Source organism: Miscanthus floridulus, chromosome 17, assembly GCF_019320115.1.
Source record: "Miscanthus floridulus cultivar M001 chromosome 17, ASM1932011v1, whole genome shotgun sequence".
Taxonomy (NCBI): Eukaryota; Viridiplantae; Streptophyta; class Magnoliopsida; order Poales; family Poaceae; genus Miscanthus; species Miscanthus floridulus.
In genome coordinates, this window is record NC_089596.1 from 77,297,930 (window position 1) to 77,321,317 (window position 23,388).

At 43.8% G+C, this 23,388-nt stretch overlaps 1 pseudogene; it reads right to left on the reverse strand.

Moving 5' to 3' along the window:
* Nucleotides 1-3,390: 3,390 nt before the first annotated feature.
* LOC136517301 (chitinase 2-like) lies at nt 3,391-4,671 on the reverse strand (annotated as a pseudogene).
* Nucleotides 4,672-23,388: the final 18,717 nt, after the last annotated feature.

Consider the following 23,388-nt stretch of genomic DNA (forward strand, 5'->3'; position numbering starts at 1 on the left):
CGGACAGCTCTCAGAGGCTAGGGTCTCTGACCCGACGTTGGCAGGGTCCGGTGGTGCATGACCGGACGCGTCCGGTGGATGGTTTGCGTTTCTGGAACCTTACTAGAAACAACCGGACGCTAGTGGCTCAGCGTCCGGTTAGTTATAGCGCAGCGTCTGGTGAACACAAGTTACCTTTAAAGTCGGGACACGTGGCGGTCGTTGGGCGACCGGACGCTGAGGTACATCATCCAGTCAACTTGACCAGAGCGTCCGGTCAGCCCGTGTTGTGCCCAGTGAAGGGGTACAACGGCTCTATTTCGTGGGGGCGTCTATTTAAGCCCCATGGCCGATTGAAACTCATACCTTTGGCAATTTTCATTGACATAGCAACCTTGTGAGCTTAGCCAAAGCCCTCCCACTCATCTTCATCATTGATTCATCATCTTTGTGAGATTAGGAGCGAATCCAAGTGCATTGCTTGAGTGATTGCATCTAGAGGCACTTGGTGTTCGTGTTTCGCTATGGATTTCGCTTGTTACTCTTGGTGGTTGCCGCCACCTAGATGGCTTGGAGCAGCGAAGATCGTTGAGCGGAGGTTCGTGATTGTCTTCGGCTCCGATCGTGGTGATTGTGGGGGGTTCTTGACCTTTCCCCGGTAGAGAGCCAAAAGGTACTCTAGTGGATTGCTCGTAGCTTGTGTGATCCTCATCTTGTGTTGGTTGTGCGGCACCCTATTGAGGGTTTGGCGTGTAAAGCCAATTAGCGCGTGAACCTCCAAGTGAGTGAATCGCCACAACGAGGACTAGCTTGCCGGCAAGCAAGTGAACCTTGGTAAAAATCATTGTGTTCATCATTGATTCCGAGGTGATTGGTCTTCATTGTTATTCATCCTTGTGATTGATTGATTTCTTCATCTACACGGCGGTATAACCTTCTTGATCACTCTCATTACATTACCGCAAACTAGTTGTCAAGCTCTTTAGTGTACCTAGTTGTGAGAGCTTGCTTGCTTGGTTAGTGTGGCTCTTTAGTTAGCCTTTGAGAGCGCACTAACATAGAGAAGTATCTTAGCTATTGTGTGAATAGATACTATCTAAACTAGAATTGTGGTAGGTGGCTTGCATTTGAGTAGGCTAGCGCAACATTTGCTTCGCCTCATAATTGTCTAACCATTTTGTTAAGTGTTGTTGTAGAAATTTTTATTAGGCTATTCACCCCCCTCTAGCCATTAGGACCTTTCAATCTCGCCCAAGGCCGCGGGCTCTGTCTTGCCAGACCTCAAGGCCGCGGGCTCCGTCTCGCCTGACCCCAAGGACGCGGTTTCTGTCTCGCCCAAGGTCGTGGGCTCTATTTCGCCCGACCTCGAGGAAGCGAGTTCCGTCTCATCCTACGGGGACCCATACCACCGCCACCCACTCTAAGTCCAAGCGTATGGGCCGGGGTCAAAACTCTGACGCCAGGGAAGATGCTGGCATGCCTCAATGTAACCTGTGGCCATGACAGGCCATATCTGGGATTCACATCAAGAACAGTGTCGAGCGTGGCGGTGCTGTTTTGCCTAATCCTCGTACGGATGCTGACAGGTGCGTCAGTTAACGCCGGGACGGAGTGGAATGCCATGACCGGCAGATGACGCCTGCGCATGGCGCCAGTGACAAATAGGGCCGTGACATGGAGCCATCCCTGATTGACATCTACAGGATCGGCGGGACGCATGAAGGAGAAGAAAGACCCAGCAATCCTAGAAGCCTTCTTCTCTCTCTGGTTCTTCTCCTTTTCCTCTTCTATAACCCGCGCTTTCCTTCGCCTATAAAAGGGGAAGCAGGGCGCCCCATGAAAGGGGAGATCGAGACACAAGAGCATGACACGAGCACACGGCTAAGCGGCAAGCGAGCTCTCAGCACCCGTTCACTCCTTCCACCAGAGACTTGGGATCCTCAACCTCTCTTGCCTGTTTGTAACCCCTACTGCAAACCAAGTTCCGGTAACACGAGCAGTAGCGAACTGGACGTAGTGACGTTCCACCCGAACCAGTATAAACCCTTATGTCCTCCGAGCACACCATCCGAGCCAGACGCGCAAATACAAATTTACTCGTCGGTGGTCCGAAAACACCGACAAGGCTAGAATTAGAAAAAGATAAAAGAGGCCTTGAATGTTATGTTTGAAGAGTATAAAAAGCGGCATTGAATGAAATGTTTGATGGCTACTATTACATAAGGAAATCGTTAAACTAGAAGTTTAGCATTCTTTCGCAGAACTCATTTCACCACCGATTTGGCCAGAATCAACAATAATAATTCTTCACCACCGGTTCGTAAGACAACGGGGCATAACGAGAGAAAAAACAGCGGTGAAAATCATCGGTTTTTTGTCCACTACGCCACATACTAAGCAACCCGTGGAGAAAAGAGTTTTCATCGCCGGTTCAAGGATTGAACCGGTGGTGAAAAAGGCTCTAGTAGAAACCCCCACTTCCCTCCTCTTATTCCTCACTCCCTCCACTTTCTTACCTCCGGCTCCCAACTTTCTTTCACTATTGTTAGGGCTATTATCCACCAATTTGCTCATGGAAATTCCCAATGCTCGAAGGATGCACATCACTTTCTTATTTTAAGGTCGGTTACTATTAGTCTTTTAAATTTCTAGTTTATTCCTTTGGCTAAATGTGATGGAAAACATCTTTGTTTCTTTTAGAGGGCTTTTTGCACCCAATTGATCATGGAGAGGCTCTTAAATTTTGAAGTGCTTCGTTGACACCAACTTACTCTAAGGTTACTAGATTTTATTTGTTTGGTTACATTGTTTCTTTTTTTTATTGAGATGAATGTCAGCGCTAGCATCTTTAGTTTATGTTCTTAGTTGTAGAGGACTTTTATTTTTTTAGACTCATTTAATTTCTTCCGATCGTACACTGGACCACGGTGATGAAGTGCTTATCACAGTCGGATGGTATATTAGATCGGCAGTGATGAAATATTTATCACCGTCTACTCTCACTAACGAACGACGAAAACCGTCTGTCAAGAGGCGTTTTGAACCAGCGGTGATGAAGTTCGTGGGGTATAGTGTTTGCTTATAAATTTTTTATTTTTTTGTGTGTGTTCCGTGCAAGCATAACCGATTGCTCACTAGAATAATAAAGCCACATGCATATCAGTTGGCATCCTTAGCAGCCCTGAAGTGTAGGTTATTTGTTTTTCCTACGAGCATTCTTTTAGTAGTTCACATCTGTACGCGTTGAGTAGGTCCACATGAATAATATCCAACGAAAATGGGTGGTTTAGCTATCTAAGATGGAGTATTATTAGTCAAAGAAACCGATGCATGATGAGACTGCTACTCGCCTATTTCTGAAACCTTTCCACGAAGAGTCGATGAGAGCCTTGACAGACTTTTGCATGAAAAGATCTTTATTTTTCAGAGCGAAGCACCAGTTTTTACATGAACTTTATTCAGACCGACGAAGCATCCATGGTTTTGCCGATTGGTGAAAAAGACGCCCACACCACCCATAACGTAGCAAACTCGTCGATTACTGGTGATCACACTGGCACTATATATAGATATTAGTACTACTCTATATAACAACATTTTAATTTCACTGCGCCGCCAGCTCAACCGCCACCCCGCTGTTGAACGGCCTCTGGCCGTCGCAGTCGAGGTTGCTCCCGTAGCCGATGCGGAAGACATCGCAGTAGCGCTTGTAGAAGCCAATCCGGTCGGTCACCCGGGGGTCGGCCCCGTGCCCGCACTCAATCCACCGTTGATGATGTTGGTGACCACGCCGTACCCGGGCGCGCCCCGGCCGGCCGCCCTGTCCGCGGCCGTGGGCGTCCACTGCCCCGTGATCACGGCGTGGCACGACGGCTTGTTGTCCCGCGCGGTCATCCAGAACCACAGCGCCGTCTTGAAGGATACCACGGGGTCGGTCGCGACGAGGTCCGGGTTGTTGAGGAGGTCCACGCCGATGGCTCTCCCCGCCGGGCCGTAGTTGTAGTTGCTGATGGCATGAATGAGCTCGACATCAAGAGAGTGGAATGGATGCAAACTTTGGACGATTGAAATGCATGTTTGGTTGCTTACAAGGAGATCTGGATGGGGCCGCGGCCGAAGTACTTCTTGCCGGGCGCGCACGGCCACTCCGGCCGCGGCTCGCAGTAGTCGGACGGCGGGCTACGCTCCTGCTTGAAGCAGTAGCCCCAGGAGAAGGGCCCGTCTGCCGCGGTCGGCCACCCGCCCGTGGTCTCGTGGGAGGTCTGGCCCAGGAACGCCGCGACCTCCCGCTTTCCGCTGCTCGTCGCCGCCCGTCGTGCCGAAGGCCGGGAACGCGGCCGCGGCGGCGAGGAACGCGTCGTAGGTGTAGAACCCGCGCGCGGGGCACGCCGCGTCGTTGCGGTGGAGGAGCATCCGATCGAAGAGGTCCCTCGGCACCACGGACGCCACGCTGGGGCCCGCGGGGCCCGGGCGCGGGCCGCAGCCGGTGCACTGGCTCTGGCACCCGGCGCCGCAGTACTCGGAGGTGTCGCCGCAGAAGCCGAAGCGGCTGCAGCAGAGGCAGTTAAGGCACGTCGCGCCGCCGGCCTGCGACCCGCACTGCTGGCCGCTCGCGAGCGCGAGCACCGCGGCCAGGACGCACAGGACTGCCGCCGGTGTCGTCGCCAGGCTCGGGGCTCCTGATGTCGACATACTTTGGTCTTTGCTGCCGGGTAAAGCGCGGACTGCCGGCATTTTATACACATGGATTCTGTAATCGCTGGAGCAAAGTCGCCGCACGTTGCTTCGTAGCGCTGTCCGCCTGTCCACTCCATGTCCTTGAGATGAGAGAGGAGCACGTGGAGACTTTGGCACGTTCGTTGAACATGGAACATCTCGGGCTCTTTTGCAGGGCACATACCATGTTGGGCTTGGAGGGATCATGGATCAATGTACCCTCCCAAGTTTCCAATATCCGTCACGGGACGCGCTTATTGCTTACTCCCTCGCTGTCTCTTTTTAACTATTGTTTTCACTTTTCTTCTATGTTCTATCTACATCTACGTATACACCTACAAAATCCGTATACCTATCGTCTGCTCCCCTGCCTCCGCCCCGCCCCATGGCAAAAAAAACACCCTGTATCCGTTCCTTAATTTAAAGTTGCGAACAGGGATTAGATCAGGAGTGAACAGAGATTAGATCATGAGTGGGCAAAAGAATAGAAAGAAATACGGGTTCCAGATATAAAGATACGAGAGAGAAAAGATGAGAGGGCATTAATAGTATTTAAAATATATTGGGTTCCTGATAAAAAAATATCTTCTTCTTTAAGCTGGGCTGAATCCTTACAGTTGCACCGGCTTTGCTGTGGGCTGGACCAAGTCCATGCAAGTCTTTTTTCTTTTCTTTCGTTTTTCTCTTTTTTTATAAAAACAAAGATCTTACAAAATTCGCTAAAAATCATAGAAAAATCAGAAAAATACCAAACAAGATTTGTTAGCATTATAAAAATGTGATCTATCCATATATGTTATGAATCTTGTTAGATTGTGCTTTGTCTATAGGTGTGTTAAATCATCCTTACATATGTTGCATGAATATAGGTTCGGCGATGACCGAGAACGTGCCCGAGGCAGACCCGGAATACGTGGAGGTGGCCGAGAAGTACGAGGAGGATGTCCTCGTCATCGGTGTTCCAGAAACCTTTCTCTAACTTTTCGATGTCCGGTTCCTACCCAAGGAAGCCCCAGTGTATAACCTCTACTTTTTAGTATTTTTTTTCTCCCGTTCCAACGCACGGGCATATTCCAAAACCTCCATGACTACATGCAAACATGCACAAAAAACCCTAGAGTCCGGATTGACTTTGTGAAATAGAAACATCACCAATACACTTTACCAAGAACGTGCCAGAGGCAGACCCGGAATATGCGGAGGTGGCCGAGAAGTACGAGGAGGATGTCCTCATCATCGGTGTTCTAGAAACCTTCACTAACTGTTCGATGTTCGGTTCCTATCCAAGGAAGCCCCGGTGCATAACTCCTACTTTTCAGTACTTTTTTCTCCTGTTCCAACGCACGCGCATATTTCAAACCCTGCATGACCACATGCAAACATGCATGGAAAAAAACACCCTAGAGTCCGGATTGACTTCGTGAAATAGAAACGTCACCAATACACTTTACACCAATAACGTCAAGTACTATGGAAAAAAATAAACATATTTTACACCAATATGTAATACGCGATGACTCTCCTGCCTTAGATTTCTTTAGTTTGGATTGGGACTTCCACCATTACCAGGTCTAATTCTAGGGTAATACCTTTTTTCATTGGGTTCAATTTTATTGCTAATTAGGTTTTCAAAAAAAAATCAGCAAAGTGTATCATGTATATCATCTAAAATCATGCAGTGAGTTAATGGGTACTGAGGAAGAGGATCCATTGCCTGATGAAATATAAAATATAGGTCATAGGTGATAAAGATGATTAATTACAAAAGTATTAAAAAAAGTAAAATCAATTTTGTTAGGCTTCTATAAACCGGATCTATATGATATAGGTGATAAAGATTATGAAACAGGTTTTATGTTTTTAGTGTAATTAAATTCGTACATTTCTTAATTAATATGTTCGTCTAAGTTGCAAGCCACGCTATGTGGGCTAAAATTTGTGGTCGCCGTGCAAAATTAGTGAAGGTTTCTGGAACACCGAGAATGCGAGAGGTGGCCAAACTAGAATGCCCCGAAGGTGTGTTGTGGATATGAAATCATCGGCCTCTAAGAAGTCAAATCTGACTTGGATTTATCTATGTTGAAAAGACTAAAATGCCCCTACCCAATAGGAATATGCTTAGAATCTATCCTTAGAGTGGAGTCATTTCGTTCTTCTTGTCGTAACCTGATCACTATAAATACTGCCCCTCATGAGTAAAGGGGGGAATGAATCTTCACATTATAAGCAATCACCGCACTACATTCTCACATTCTAGTTTGGCACCAACAGTCAAGACTTTGTTTGAGGACAACCGCCGCTATCCAAAAGGGATGCTTCCTCCTTGATTTTCAGAGAGAGCACGTGATTTTGGATTCTTTGTGGTCAAAGATCTTGACATTTCTCTCATTCTAGACTTCCCATCACACCTGCAGTGCTGGAACGTAGGCCCAACGTGCGACATGGAGGTTCTTCTCATGATGGACCACCACCGCAGCACCATGTCACTCGTTCCCCCCAATTATTTGGCTTGAGATTGGCATCACCTTCCTAGGTTGCTAGATCCCCCTATCATCCCCCCTCTCTCTCTCTCTATCACTCTATCCGACTACGATAAGCTATGTGCCCATGTGGACCTATGACCGCCATGCTAGTAGTGGGCCATGAAGCACGTCGGAGGTGGAACTTACCCTTGCGGTACTTGGGTTAGATGGTGGACGGCCGCAGAGGTTAGTGACAGGAACCCCAAATCCATTTGATCTTGTTGGGGCTAATTGGTGACCTTGGATTTGATGTGGTAGTTCCAGAATTAAGAAATGAGTAGCTGTAGTCCGTGGTGGAGATAAGCCTAGAGTCACTAGGGCGCGGAGATAAGCCTAGGGTCACTAGGGCCATGGCCCTAGGCATTAGCCCATATTTTCTATACTATAGCAAAATGTTCTAAAGAAGTCCAATTATCTAGCAAAATTAATCGGCCTATGGAATGGCCCCAGGCATTGGGCTAGCCTAGCTCCGCTACTATTATTGATTAATGGTTGGTTATAATATGCATTGTTTAATCAGAGATTGGTTTAGATTGGTGTGCAGGATTATTAAAATGGCTTAGATCTTGTTTATGTGTCGTGATTAGCTAAGCGATGTTCCAAGTTGGGTGGATGTACTACATTAGGACTTAAATTAGTTGTTTATTATGTTTTAGTGTCAGTGATGGATGCGTTTAGCATGCTGGTTGTTTGATTCTTTTTCAACAAGGAGTTTATAATTGATAGGAAAAAAATGCATTATGTTGGTGGAAGGGAGGAATTAGAACTATCATGTACATAGGCGTGATAAGGTATCACTGTGGAAGGTTGTTGTCCTTTATTCCTTTAAAGTATCATTGTCCTGTTCGAGATGACACTTTGCTGCATTGGCTTTTTCCTAGGAAAGATCTGAAGAATAGCCCATGTGTTTTGGTTGATGACAAAGCATGCCTAGAGATGTTTGATGCCATTGTTACAAAGGGTGGTAGAGATATGTAAGTGGAGGCACCATTAGTAGATATTGTCATATTGATGCTGACAATGAAGCTAGTGATTATGAGGATCCGCTGGAAGCCATGGATGATCCATAATCTGGTGAAGACTTGGTTATTGAAGAAGAATAAGAAGCCACACACGGTGGTGGCTCTGGCTATGGGGGACCTCTCAGCGAATGGTGTTCGTCCTCAGTGCTAGGTGCTCGTCCTGGTTCCGGCCCTGCTTGCCTCCATAGCCTTGGAGTCGGTCTGGGCTTGAACTTTGTTTGGGTCTGCATCTGCTCTGGAGGCCGTCGTCGACCTACTCGATGCTGCTCTAGAGGCCATTGTCGACCTGCTCAACATTTTGCCTCTACCGAGTCACTGGTCAGGCAACATGGGTGTTGTTAGGATGATTGGCATCTTCGTTTGTTCTACCTCCGCAGCTTCACTTGGGGCTATAGCTCTCCTATAGTCCAAAGGTGTGTCTCCCCTGTCTCCTCCCCTCTCTGCTCTATTTGTGTCCTCCATGGAGCTGCCTAGGCTTGACTTTGCCCTGGGCCTAAAGCTCCAAAAAGAACTTTGGAATGCTTGTCGTCAGCATGTCTCTCGACCGATTTGTGATCGGTCTTCCTTCATTTTGGTAGCAGCATTTGGTAGATGTAAGTTTAGATTATCACCGCAGTCGGCTGGGTGCATTCTCCAAGCCACCATTGGTGGCTCTGCAACTCATTTCAATGTTCTTTAGCTTAGGGATCGGGTGTTCAAATTCGTTGTGGCCTCCAGATACATCAACCTTTTGTGGTCAACCTTCGCTCTCTCTTGTGCTGGCTATGAAGTCTTCTTTCGTCTTTAGGGAAATGGAGGTCCCAATTGGAGGCAGGAACTTGCTCTGTATCTTGCTGAGGAAGAGAAAGCCTGGCAACATGTTTCTTATTCTGAACCATCTTATGCTGATGTTGCCAAATCTCCTCCTCTTTCTAGAGCTAACTTAGTTCCCCTTGGTTCTGGTTGTCAGCTTGTTGGCTCTAGTTCATCAAGTGCTCGTCGCTCTGTCTTTGATCGCTTGCTCTTCCCTCCTCGTGCTGCTCGACGACCCATCTCTGAACGGCTGATTTCTCCTTCTCCCCCCTTACTCTCGCTCTAATGCTACAGCGTTGCTACCTTGTCCCCGTTGCCTCCTCCCTAGCCATTCTTGTCTCAACTGTCGTTGGCCTATCAGATGTCTCGTGTGCCAGAAATTCGGCCATGCTGTTGTGCATTGCCTTAACTCCCTTAGGCATGATGGTGGACAAGATCAAGGCTATGGCGGTTTGGGTCCCTAAACCGACCTAGTTTCCTCTTAGGTCCAATGTCCAACCGTTCGCCTCTAGTCCCCCTTCCTTCAATTCATTTAGAGAGCTGGCTCAGTCTTCATGGGCCACTAAAGAAACTATGCCTGCAATTACTATCCCATGGAGCCTGTGGCCCAATGGTGCGAAAAAGGCGCCTGTCCCCAATAGTAATGTGCTCGACGAAGCCCTTAATCCCCCCTCCTAGAGGCTGCATGGCTCTTCGCCTTCCATTCTCACTGCTCTTACTGCCATAGACGAAAGTGTTAACCCTCCCCAAGAATTATAGACTGCTCTCCATTCTCATCCCCTCCAATCTCCTATGAGAGACGACATGGCGTACCAGTGGGCTGACCCTGCTCCTTTCATTCTAGAAAATCTTTAGCATGAAGACATCGCTAATTGTGAGTTCATGATTCGCACGGTTGCACCAGTGACGCCACCAGCTCAACATGAAGACCTTACCATTATCACCATTGATCCTCTTCCTAGTAATCCTATGCTCTTTGCTGTTGTTAGAGGGGTCATTAGAGATTTTCTACAACTAGAGAAGAGGGTCCAATTTCTAGATATCTAGCCTTCACATCTGGGTCAGGCTTTAGTTTGTTTTACTCACACTTATGATAGAGATACCTTGATCCAAGAGAGTCCCTATTGACGGTCACTAACACTAATTATAAACCATCAACATAGCCTGCATATATACTTAATTTCATCACCAAACTTAGGTTTAGGGGTTTAAACTAATAAATTCCATGAACTTTGGTGGATCTATGTTTTCAGCAGGGTTTATCCAGAAAACCATCAAGGTGGACCTATTCGTTAAAGTAAATCATGATTATTCATGGCGTAAATAGCACTAGGAGGTTCTAGAGGACTCCAGAGGGCACTCCATCAAAACCTGGCTCTAGAAGCCCCTCCATCGAACGTCGGTTCTCCACCGCCTTAAAGATCGCATCTATGCCGTTTATTCAAGTCGGTTTGATCCGAGGGTCCAGAATTTACGTTACCCCCTATATATATGGCCCTGTACCCTCCTCCGGAGAGAGATCCTAAAACCCTAACTCATATCCTCTCCATTAGGATCAGAGCCAGCTATCAAGAGAAGATTAGTCCTCCATAAGATTTAGTCTTATAAATCATAGTGAGATAGAGTGTGAGGGAAGAGTTTGGAGGAAGTGTTGGCCTATGGGTGCTCTCTCTATGGCTTGTACCTTGGCGAAATGAAGTTCTACTTGAGCTTGCTTCTGAGATGTCTCTAGTAATCAACTTCTGATTCAAGTAAGCATCTTGTTTATATTGTTTATCAGGATCATGACTCTTTTGAGTGCTTTATTCTCTTCCTAGGGGGAGTAAAGTATTAATCATAAGTGTAAGCATGGTGCTTATACTTGAGTTAATCATGGATGCACCCTGCATTATGGATCGGTGGTAGATCATGAAGTAGCGTTAGAACGCAAGTGTGACACATTCGTTGAGTCCTCTATAGTCCACCCCCTGTTTGTAGGCCAAGTAGGACCTGGCTATGAAGGAAAGCATCCTCTGCTGGTGTCTTTCCCTAGTAATGTCCCCAGTTGAATAGTAGAAGATATAGCTTACCAAAGTCATAACTAGAGAACCTTAGTAATACTCTCTACGCTCCTATTTATCCTAACCTTGTTGCTACCCCTAGATTAAGTTAGATTGTAGTTAACGCACACGTTTCCCTATGGATACGATACTTGGAATACTTTCGGGTGAAAGCTACAGCGGTATCCATGTGCTTACGGATTTATCTATGCGTCTTAAATATACCAACAGTCCCTATATCTTTGACAATGTCAATGTGCCCTTTTGCAAACGCAAAGGAGGTAGAAATTAGCGCAATGCCTAGTTTAATCATGAGTGTTGGATGTTGTTATTGGGTTGCCCTAGTGACTATTGGACTGAACGCCACATTCAACAAGCAGTAGGAGGCTTTGCAATGGTTCTGGTATTTGAGGTTGATGAAAGGTACACAACAAGGCTGTTGGTGAGAGCTAAGGTGAAAGATGTGCAAAAGGTCCCTTAGTTCATAGTGTATGAAGATCCAGAGGCTAGTATTGGGGAGTCTTGGACCATACAATGTGAAGTTCTGCAACACAAGGCATAGGGAGATGGGCCACCAGAAGAAGATCCCATCCCTAAGAACCTACATCTAGAATTGGGTATGCCATTTGATTTCTTTGGGCTAGGTCAGCCAGTTAATGGTCTAGTAGACTAGCCACAGCATAACCAAGGGCAGGATGTCAACAATTGGGATCCTTGGCATGTGGAAATCCAAGCTTAGGATTAGCAGATGCAGGAAACTAATTATCTTCTAAACCTCAATGATGAGCCTCAGCCAGAGGAGGGAGGGAACCTAGATTTGAATAAGCCTCCTCTAAATCTTGATCTAGACCTAGTCATTATCAATCATATTCACCCTGTGTTGACATTTCTTAGCATCACTCTTTACTAAGTTATCAGCCCTAGTAATGATGCTAGAAATGCATTGTTGGTAATTATTGAGAACACTAGAAAATCTATATATATTAAGTATCTACAAGCGCACAGATAATATACCATTGTAGCATTTCACCCGGGAGAACCGACGTGCGAAGCGGAGGCTCACACGTGAGGCTAGGGAACTAGTCGACCTATAGGTGGGACCAGCCAGTCCCACCTAGAAGCCTCTTGGTCCCCGCTTCGATGGAGTGTCTTCTAGTGTCCTCTTGAACCTTCTGGAGTTGTTTACGTCGTGGAAAACATGATTTAATTTGACGAATTGATCCTCCTTGATGGTTTTCTGAATAAACCCTGCTGAAAGCACAGATTCACCAAAACTTGTGAAAATTGTCAGTTCAAACACCTAAGTCTATATTGGTGATCATTTTCATACATGATTTCAAGTTATATTAACGGTTCATGATGGATGGTAACTACCGTCAATAAACTCCCCCAAGCTTAACCTTTGCTCGTCCCTGAGCAATGCTAAACTTAGCAATGGATTAGGAGTTGCTACAATGTTTTTATCCCTCAAAAGTACATATGTGTTCAAATAAGAATTCTCCTCTAGATTAGAACAAACTAATCTAACTTTCAAACTTACCCATATTACCTTCAACCATGGGGCTTGTAGCCTTCACTTGAGTCTTAAGTAATTGAAAGATAGAACGATAACACTATGTCTCATGTTCTTTGCTCAACAATTATTCTAGAGTTTTTTTGCAAGTTTTCAAAATAAAACTCAGAGTTTTCATTGTATGACACTCTCAAGTCTCTTAAAATATGGGGTATTTGTGGATCCTCACCAAGGCAAAAATAATGTTATGCCTTTCTTCCTGCGACTAAAGCTTATGTGGAACTCATAGGAATGGTGATAACATGAAAGAGCATACTTGCAATACATATATTGTAAAGTCAAACCTCGGATCCAAAGAGAGTTAAGTCATACAATCAAATCAAGATGTGCATGTGTGTGAAATGTGGTGGATATATATGGTGGCTAGCCTAATTCTACTATGCTCCTTGAAAACATATCTCTCTTTTGAATCTTGGAAATAATTGTAAGAGAACATGGGCTATCTTATTCATCTCATCATCATTTTTTTCAACGGGCATCTGAGTACCCAGTGTTTTAATATCTCGGACACTTGTCTATTTTTTCAATTCTTTCTCCTTTATTTTTTTATAAATAACTTTTGCATAGCCCTTGCTTCTTTTCTGCAACAAAACTTTTGAGAGATAGCAACAAGAACTTGGAGCATTTTATTTGGTGGATGAAACCTATCAAGAATATTTTTGGTGTTTACTCCCAGTGTAAGAGTAAAACATTTTTGGGTGAATTTAGATGGAATGCATGTTTTTGCGCCTACTCCCAGTGTAGGAATAGTGCATATGTGGTGGCGTGTACGTGATCTTGATTTTAAGAGCATGACAAACCTCTCATAAGGGTCAACAAAGCTTGACAAAACTCAATGCACAATAAGTAGCATACATGAGTGGATGTTTTCCTAGCCTAAATATCATGTTTGGCTCTAGTAGAAATTCAAGTATTGTCATATAGGAACTCATCATGTTGCCTTTTTTATATTTTTCAAAAGAAATCTCCAAAATTTAGTATCACTTGTAACAAGATGAATAGCCGCTCAGACCTTCTCATATCATATCCGCCAATTACCTAGACTTAGATCAAGCATTTGCTACCCACGAGTTTCAAGTTCAGAGCAAATTCTCATATCAAAACAGTCATATCCAAAACTCGGAAGAATTGAAGGCTAAAAACTAAGTACTTGAAAGGAATTACAACAGAGCAACTATTCATAATTTCTATCATGACACATCATCTTCAAGTTTTTTTATTTATTCAGCTCTTAAAAACAAAAATTATAGCAAACTTTATGCACACTCTTTTTATTTGGTTTTCAATTTTTTATATCACACCTTACTAATATATAAAAGATAAAGACAAATTTTTATTTTGTTTTTGTTATGCATCACTTTTTTTAAATAAGACAAACTTTGAAAATAAATAAAGAAAAAGGGAAAAAGAAATAAAAAAAACTAGGAAAGAAAACTTACCTTAGATACTAGGGGATTCTCCTCCCCCAAGCTAGATGTTGTCGTAGTCCTTCAGAATGACGGGTTGAAGTTGAGCTTTTCGAACAAATAGTTCCAATTCTCATTCTCCTACTGTTGGTGTTACTGGATGTCGGTGAGCCATTCTCCTACTTCTGTTTGCCACTGGGAGTGCTAGTGAAGCATGTTCTGAATGTCTTGCTGTGTCTCTTTGATAGTGGTCAACCTGGTGTCGAGGCAAGCATGCTCCATCTACTAGTCATGATAGTCCATTGGCTGATCATGGTGGCCCATATGTTGGTCATGATAGCCACGAGCAGAGAAGGGCATACGTCCTCTCTAGTGGCCACTTGAAACTTCTTCATAGGGCTGTTGCTGATAGTAGTCAAAGTTGCCATACTGCCATTGCTCACTTGAGCCCTGTTGCCAAGAGTTTTTAGAGTGCTGAGGAGCGAGCTGCTCCCAGCCAGCATGCTCGGGATGGTTCCTTTGAGAAGACCTCGGCTGATCCCATCCCGCATAGCTGGTGAAGGTAGGTCCTTCGGGAGTTGGATCATCACCATGGTACCGGGGCTGTGGGTTGCGAGTAATTCTTGTAGAAGCACTTCTGCAAGGTGTTGCCTCCTTCACCTGTAGATCAAAAACAAAAGAATTCACCGTATACAAACTGAGGTTCTGGTCTGGTAATGGAATCTCAGTTGTATACCCCCAAATACATCATGACAAGTTGACCATTATTGTTCTTTTTTAGCATGTGAGCCTGGATAAAAATATTCATAATCGATGTACCAGTAGTCAATGTCTTCAATATAAACAACAGAAGTATTTTCCAAAAGACCCAAATTTTGGGCGAAGCGGGTGACCAAATTGGTATAGCCGACATCTCCCTTGAGTTCAAAAACTTCCTTCCATTGTTTCATCATGAATTTAACAAGTGAAACCACTCTTCTCTTAACCATGTCATAAAGTAACTTGAGTTCATCAATCCTTATGGTGCGAAAATCATTTCTAGGAAATAAAGAAAATCCTAGTCATTTATGCATGAAGCGCAGGGTAGGGTGATGAATATCACTAGTGAGGACGGTGACAATTGTGTTCCTTGCATATTTATCTCTAGAATTTTGTCCTATCAAAATCTTGCAAAGTAGAATCTATGTCAACTGCACACTATGCGTCTTCAATATACCAACAGTCCCTATATCTTTGACATTGTCAATGTGTCCTTTTGCAAACACAATGAAGGTAGAAATTGGCGTAGTGCCTAGTTTAATCATGAGTGTTGGTTGTTGTTATTCGGTTTCCCTAGTGACTATTGGACTAAACGCCACATTCAGCAAGCAGTAGGAGGCTTTGCAAGGGTTCTAGTATTTGAGGCTGATGAAAGGTACACAACAAGGCTGTTGGTGAGAGCTAAGGTGAAAGATGTACAAAAGGTCCCTTAGTTCATAGTGTATGAAGATCTAGAGGCTAGTATTGGTGAGTCTTGGACCATACAATGTGAAGTTCTGCAACACAAGCCATAGGGAGATGGGCCACCAGAAGAAGATCCCATCCCTAAGAACCTAAATCTAGAATTAGGTATGCCATTTGATTTCTTTGGGCCAGTGAAAGCTCTACTTTGGTTTTGGTGAATTGATGAAACCCTTAGTGCTAACCTAGTTTATCAAAGTGATTATGAGATAGGTAGCACTACTCTAAGTGATGAAGCAAATGAAGATCATGACAAGATGATGATGATGGCATGGTGATGATCAAATGCTTGGACTTGAAAAGAAGTAAGAGAAAAACAAAATCTCAAGGCAAAGGTGAAATTGGTAGGAGCTTTTTGATTTAGTGATCGAGACACTTAGAGAGTGTGATCACATTTAGGATTGATAGCCATACTATTAAGAGGGGTGAAACTCGTATCGAAATGCAGTTATTAAAGTGTCACTAGATGCTCTAACTTATTGCATATGCATTTAGAATCTAGCAAAGTGCTAACACCCTTGAAAACATTTTTGTGAAAATATGCTAACACATGTGCACAAGGTGATACACTTGGTGGTTGGCACATTTGAGCAAGGGTTCGAAACTTCACCGGCAGAGTGTCTGCCCATAGAGTGTGGACAGTCTGACGATGCCACCGGTGCCCTGTACAGAAAAGATAGGGTCTCACAGAGTGCTTCGGACGCTGGTCTCAACTAGACCGGAGCGTCTAGTCAGTGGAAGAAGTGAAGACGCTGGCGTTGGTCTTCGATCGAACGCTGACCGAACACTGGTTCGGTGCGTTTGGTCCCATTGATGTGGTAGCACACAGTGGAGATGATGTGTGACTAGACGTTGGGCAAGTCTGGTTGGACATGACCGGACGTGTCTGGTCGTGAATTTCCACCTCTAGAAGCTTACTGGAAATGACTGGATGCTGGGGTCCAGCGTCCAGTCGCGAGTGGAACCCTATTGGAAGTGACCAGATGCTGGGGTCCTATGTCTGGTCCTACAATGTAGTGTGTCTGGTCATAACTTAAATGTACTGATGACTATTGAGATCAGGTGATCAACATTTAAAGCAGGGGCCACGTGGCGTGCATCGCTCGACTGGACACTGGGGTCCTGCGTCTAGTCGATCTGACTGGCGCATCCGGTCGCCTTGATTTTTAGTGGACTGAGGAGCCAACGACTCTATTTTGTGGGAGCTTCTATTTAAGCCCCATGGCCGGCTCAAGCTCACTCACTTAGCCATTTGTATTGACATAGCAACCTTGTGAGCTTAGCCAAAGCTCTCCCACTTATCTTCATCATTGATTCATCATCTTTGTGAGATTGGGAGTGAATCCAAGTGCATTGCTTGAGTGTTTGCATCTAGAGGCACTTGGTGTTCGTGTTTTACTGTGGGATTCGCTTGTTACTCTTGGTGGTTGCTGCCACCTAGACGGCTTGGAGTAGCGAGGATCGTTGAGCGGAGATTGGTGATTGTCTCTGGCTCCGATCGTGATGCTTGTGATGGGTTCTTGACCTTTCCCCAGCGGAGAGCCAAAATGTACTCTAGTAAATTGCTCGTGGCTTGTGTGATCCTCATCTTGTGTTGGTTGTGTGGCACCCTATTGAGGGTTTGGCGGGTGATGCCAGTCAGCTCGTGAACCTCCAAGTGAGTGAATCGCCACAACGAGGACTAGCTTGCCAGCAAGCAAGTGAACCTCAGTAAAAAATTATTGTGTCATCATTTGATTCCGAGGTGATTGGTCTTCATTCTTATGATTGATTGGTTAATTCCTCGACTCGATGGTATAACCATCTTGCTCACTTTTTCTTTATATTACCGTAAACTAGTTGTTAAGCTCTTTAGTGTAGCTAGTCATGAGAGCTTGTAGTTTGGTTAGTGTGGCTCTTTAGTTAGCCTTTGAGAGCACACTAACTTAGTGTAGGGACATAGCCATTGTGTGGATAGAGACTATATAAACTAGAATTATGGTAGGTGTCTTGTATTTTTAGTAGGCTAGCGCAACACTCGCTTTGCCTCATATTTGTCTAACCGGTTTGCTAAGTGTTGTTGTAGAAATTTTTAATAGGCTATTCACCCCCTAGCCATTAGGACCTTTTAGCTAGGTCAGCTAGTTAATGGTCTAGTAGACCAGCCACAGCATAACCAAGGGCAGGATGTCAACAATTGGGATCCTTGGCCTGTGGAAATCCAAGCTCAGGATCAACAGATGCAGGAAGCTAATGATCTTCTAAACCTCAATGATGAGCCTCAGCTAGAGGAGGGAGGGAACCTAGATTTGAATCAGCCTCCTCTAAATCTTGATCTAGACCCAGTCATTATCAATCATATTCACCCTGTGCTGACATTTCTTAGCATCACTCTTTACTAAGTTGTCATCTCTAGCAATGATGCCAGAAATGTATTGTTGGTAATTATTGAGAACACTTGAAAATCTATATATATTAAGTATCTACAAGCGCACAGATAATATAACATTGTAGCATTTCACCCGAGAGTATACCTGGTATCGTTATTTATATTTTCCACAGGGAGGAGCGATAGGGTGGCTAGAGATATTGACAAATATGCATACTTATGACAAGATCATTAGCTCTCATGCTATAGCAGGGGTAAGTCAAGTAATAAATGTATGATAAGTGTGAGGTATTGATAGTAATTCAGAGATAGAAATAGATACTCATAAATATAGTATGGTTAGGCAGAAGATTAATTAAGAGCAAAAGATTCCTAAGTTATTCCTTATTTACTAAGTCTTTTATACACCCAAGTATATACACTCTCATCTATAGCATAATTAACTCTGTATCTATGCATAAGGAACATTTCTAAGGACTGGTTCTGTTGAGTATATACACCCAAGTATATACACTCTCATCCCTGAGTTCATCCTCTCTAATACTGGTTCTGTTGAGTTCTTAGTTCCATCCTCCTGCCCTAATAACAATCTATGTTGCTTACCAGATTGTGGTGAAGCCAGTCAGGCCCTGCAAGTGGGAGGTAGCAAAGAAGCTCCATCTTCAAGCTTGAGGAAAAGAAATGCCAAGAGAATGAGTGCTTTAGTGGAGACAGAGGTAAGAAGCCCTAGATTGAAAGAATCTACTAAGCAATTTAAACAAAAAAGCTGCACAAATAAGAAATGCTTGGCATGCACCCCAGACCCTCCAATTCTAAAGAAAGATGCCATAAAAAACTTGCTTTTGATTTCTGCAAATTGGATGAAACTGATCTCAATGATGACCTCTTACAGGCTAAGAGAAAGAAGCCCTACCCGGTTGCTAGAGCCAGAATTGTGATGGGTGAGCCCTCACCAGCTAGTCAGGCTTTGGAGGATCAGGATGGTAGCAGCATTGGGGAGAACAAGCTAGATGAGCAGAGAAATGAAGGAAGCCAGGAACACCAGGTCAATGAAGGAAGGGAAGATGGTCAGGCCCCTAGAGGAGAGGCCTAAATCCTCTATCAGTTTCATGGAAAGACAACAGTTGTTTGCTTTTGAGCCTCTCTCCCCTGAGGCAACTTTGTTTTTCTCCTGCAAGATGTTTAGTGGAGAAACTCTTCCCATATTTATGAGTAGCTTCTGTATTAGGTCTTTAATCTGTAATGGACAAGGAGTTTGGAAAGTTTGCTCTGGAATGCCTGTTAAGACTAATGCAAGTCTAGTCAGCGGTTTTAAAGTTACTCCTTGGTCTGTGTTGTTAATTTCTCCTAAATCTAATCCATGAATCACAACAGAAATTGGAATGTGGGACTCGGTCAGAAACAAAGTCTTAGAATCAAATTGTGATATTGTGTGCTTCCAAGAAACAAAAAAAGATAGCTTTGATGTGAATTTTATCAGAAAGTTACTTCCAGTGGCTTTCGATGATTTCCTTTTTGTTCCATCTGTGGGAGCTTTAGGGGTCTATTGGTAGCTTGGAAGTCTGTTTATTTTGCTGGCTCTCTGAAGTTTGCAAATAGTATGGCAATTGCTGTAGACTTCATTTCCAGACACAACGACAGTGCCTGGACCCTATGGAATGTATGTGGCCCATGCACTCCAGATGGTAAGAGGGAGTTTATCACTTGGCTGAAAGAGATAGACATTAACCATGAAGTGGATTGGATTATTCTAGGGGATTTCAACCTTTATAGGTATCCTGAAAATAGAAATAGAGAGGGGGCTGATCATATTGAGATGTTTCTCTTCAACAGTGCTATCAGTCATCTAGGTCTAACAGAAATTCCTCTTTAAGGCAAAAAATTTACTTGGTCAAACATGCAGAGCCCTCCCTTGCTTGAGAGATTGGATTGGGTGTTTACCAACAATAGTTGGACTCTTACATACCCTCAAACTACCTATAAAGTTTTGGTGAAGGAGGACTCTGATCACAACCCTCTTCTTATCTCCATTTCTACCAACATTCCAAAAGCTCACATATTCAGGTTTGAAATTTTTTGGCTTCTTAAGGATGGCTTTCAGGAGATCTTAATTGGAAATTGGACTGCACCTGTTCACTTGACAGATAAGGCAAAAATTCTCACAAGCAAATTTAAAAACCTAAGAAGTGCCCTTAAAACTTGGAGTTCCAAACTCTCCAGTCTTAAGTCCTGCATAAAGAATGTCAGCTTAACTTTGTAGCTCATTGAAACTTTGGAAGAGTACAGAGATTTAAGTGTAGAAGAATGGAACTTCAGGTCCATCTTAAGAGAAGCTCCTCACTCTTCTTGAGCAACAGAGAATTTACTGGAAACAAAGAGGTGCCATAAAGTGGGCAACACTGGGAGATGCAGGGACTAAATTTTTTCATGCAAATGCAACTATAAGGCATAGAAGAAATGCTATTCCTAATCTCAAAAATAATAATGGTGACATTGTGAGCTCCCATGTTGATAAAGAAATTCTAATCTGGCAATCATTTAAGCAAAGAATAGGCCAATCTGATTACAAGGAAATGTTATTTGATCTACCTTCCCTTATTCAAGCTCATGAGGGCCTTGATTGTCTTGAACTTCCCTTCACCACCACTGAAATTGATGATATTGTGAAACAGCTCCTAAATGATAAATCTCCTGGACCTGATGGCTTCAGCAATGAATTTATTAAAAAAATGTTGGAACCACATCAAAAATGATTTCTATAACCTCTGCTGGGATTTTCAAGCCAATCAGCTATGCTTGAACAGCATCAACTCATCCTTTATCACTCTGGTTCCTAAAATCCAGAGCCCTTCCTCAATCTCTGATTTTAGGCCTATCTCTTTGCTCAATAGCTCCATGAAGCTGATCACTAAGCTGTTAGCCAACAGATTGCAAGAGGTTATCATCCCTTTGATCCACACAAATCAATATGGGTTTATTAAGAGCAGAACCATCCAAGATTGCTTAGCCTGGTCTTTTGAATATCTTCACCATTGCCACCACTCTAAAAAGAAAATCATTATCCTCAAACTTGACTTTGAAAAAGCCTTTGACAAGATTGAGCATAACTCCATCTTAAGATTACTTGAGGCCAAAGGTTTTGGCATTACATGGCTGTCCTGGATCAAAAGAATCCTCTCCTCTGGCACCTTTAAAGTTCTTCTTAATGTCCCTAGGAAAATAGTGCAATGTAGGAGAGGTGTGAGATAAGGGGACCCCCTCTCCCTCTTCTCTTTGTTCTTGCTGCTGATCTCCTTCAATCCATTTTGAACAAAGCCAAAAAACAGTGAGATTTTGAATCTCCCTATTCCCCTCGGTTCTTCATCTGATTTCCCTGTCATCCAGTATGCTGATGACACTCTCATTATTATGGAAGGAGAGCCTAGACAACTGTTTTTCTTGAAATCAATCCTACATTCCTTTTCTGAGTCAACTGGGCTAAAAGTTAACTATAGTAAGCCTATGATGGTGCCTACCAACATTTCTGAGAATAAATTTTATCATCTAGCTTTTGGCTGTTCTAAAGGCTCCTTCCCATTCACTTACCTTGGCCTGCCTCTGGGTTTAACTAAACCCAAAATTGATGACTTTCAGCCTTTGGTAACCAAGTATGAAAGGAGACTAATCTCCACCTCCATTTTTCTCTCCCAAGCTAGTCGGCTTGAGCTTACCAATGCTTTCCTAACTGCTTTACCAATGTTTCATCTAAGTTCTCTTGCCCTCCCAAAAGGTGTAATCAAACAAAATGATAAATTTAGAAAGCATTGTCTTCGGAGGGGGCAGACATCAATTCCAAAAAAAAACAAAAGCTGCTTGAAAAATGGTTTGCAAAACGAAAGAAGAGGGAGGTCTTGGAGTCATTAACCTGGAAAAATAGAACGATGCCCTGCTATTAAAAAACCTGGATAAATTCTTCAACAAAAAAGATATTCCTTGGGTTTCTCTAGTCTGGGAAAAGCATTATTCAAATGGGAAACTGCCTAACCATATTAAAAAAGGTTCCTTCTGGTGGAGGGATGTGCTTAAATTGCTAGAGCCTTTCAGAGCCTTCTCTGTTGTTCACATTCAAAATGGCCAGAGCTGTCTTTTCTGGACTGATAAATGGAACCAGCAGCCATTGCAGCTTCAATATCTTGAGCTTTACTCCTTTGCTAGGGATAAATGCATCACTATCAGCAAGTTGTTCTCACATTCTCACATTGAGAATCTATTCAGCCTTCCCCTCTCTGCTGAAGCTTTTAACCAACTTCAGATTGTGCAGTCTTTTATTGTTCACTTTCCTTTAACCGAGCAGCATGACTGTTGGAAATCTGACTGGGGAGATTTCTCAGTTTCAAAGGCTTACAAGTATTTGACGGGGCATAGACAAGTTCATCAGGTTTATAATTGGCTTTGTGACTGTTTCTGTCAACCCAAAAGTTTTTTTTGTTACTCCTATAGGATCGACTCTGTTAGATAATCTTTTGCATCTCTGGTGTGAATGCGCAGCAGGTGAAGGCGGTGCCGAAAAGGGCACCCTGCTGCTGCACTATAGCAGCTGCAGGGGTAGGCGCCGAACGGCTCACCTGCCGCACTGTAGCCACAGCAGGGGCAGGCGCCAACGTCAGCCCTGCTATCACATCTAGTAACTGTAGCAGCATGGCAGCTGTAATAGGACTAGATGGATAGAGTTGTATATATAGTTTGTCACTGCAACTCAGTAAAAAGCGAGTTCAGATTTGCCATCTCCTATACAGAGCTCCGGCCAACGCTGGTGTCTCTGCTGCGTGTGTATGCTCTATTCTCTCTCCCTTCTTCTACCTCTACCCATAGTGTGTGGTCGACAACGACAGTTCATGGTCGGCATCGCTAGTGTGTGCTCGGCAACACTAGTGAGTGGTCGGATATCTCCGTACCGGAGATCGAGGGGTTAACAGACTCAACACCAGAAATATCTTAAGAAGGAAAAATATGGCTCTGGAATCTTATAATTGTGTGCTCTGTCAGCAAAATATTGAAGAAACAAATTATCATCTTTTCCTGAATTATCAGTTTGCTAAGATCTGTTGGGGTTTGATTGGCATTACAATTCAGTCAGGTTCTGATATTCTGGAGGCAGTTATGCAAGTTAGAGACCAAACTCATCCAAACTTTTTTTTCTGATGGCTGCTATTTTGATGTGCTGGGGTATCTGGACTGTTAGGAATGACCTTATCTTCAAAGGCATCCAGCCAAGAGTTGAGTCTGTCCAGGAAATATTCACAAAGGAAATGAAGGTCCTTTCATTAAGAGCAAAGGCTAGATTTACACATACTTTTGATTTATGAATCCAAAACCTGTTGTAATCTCCCTTCTTGTTCTTATCTTCTTTGTTTCTTTTTTTGTTTCCTGATTTCTCTTTGTTGTTTCAGACTGTTGTTTCTCTCTTCTTAATAAATTTCCTATAGGGGCCT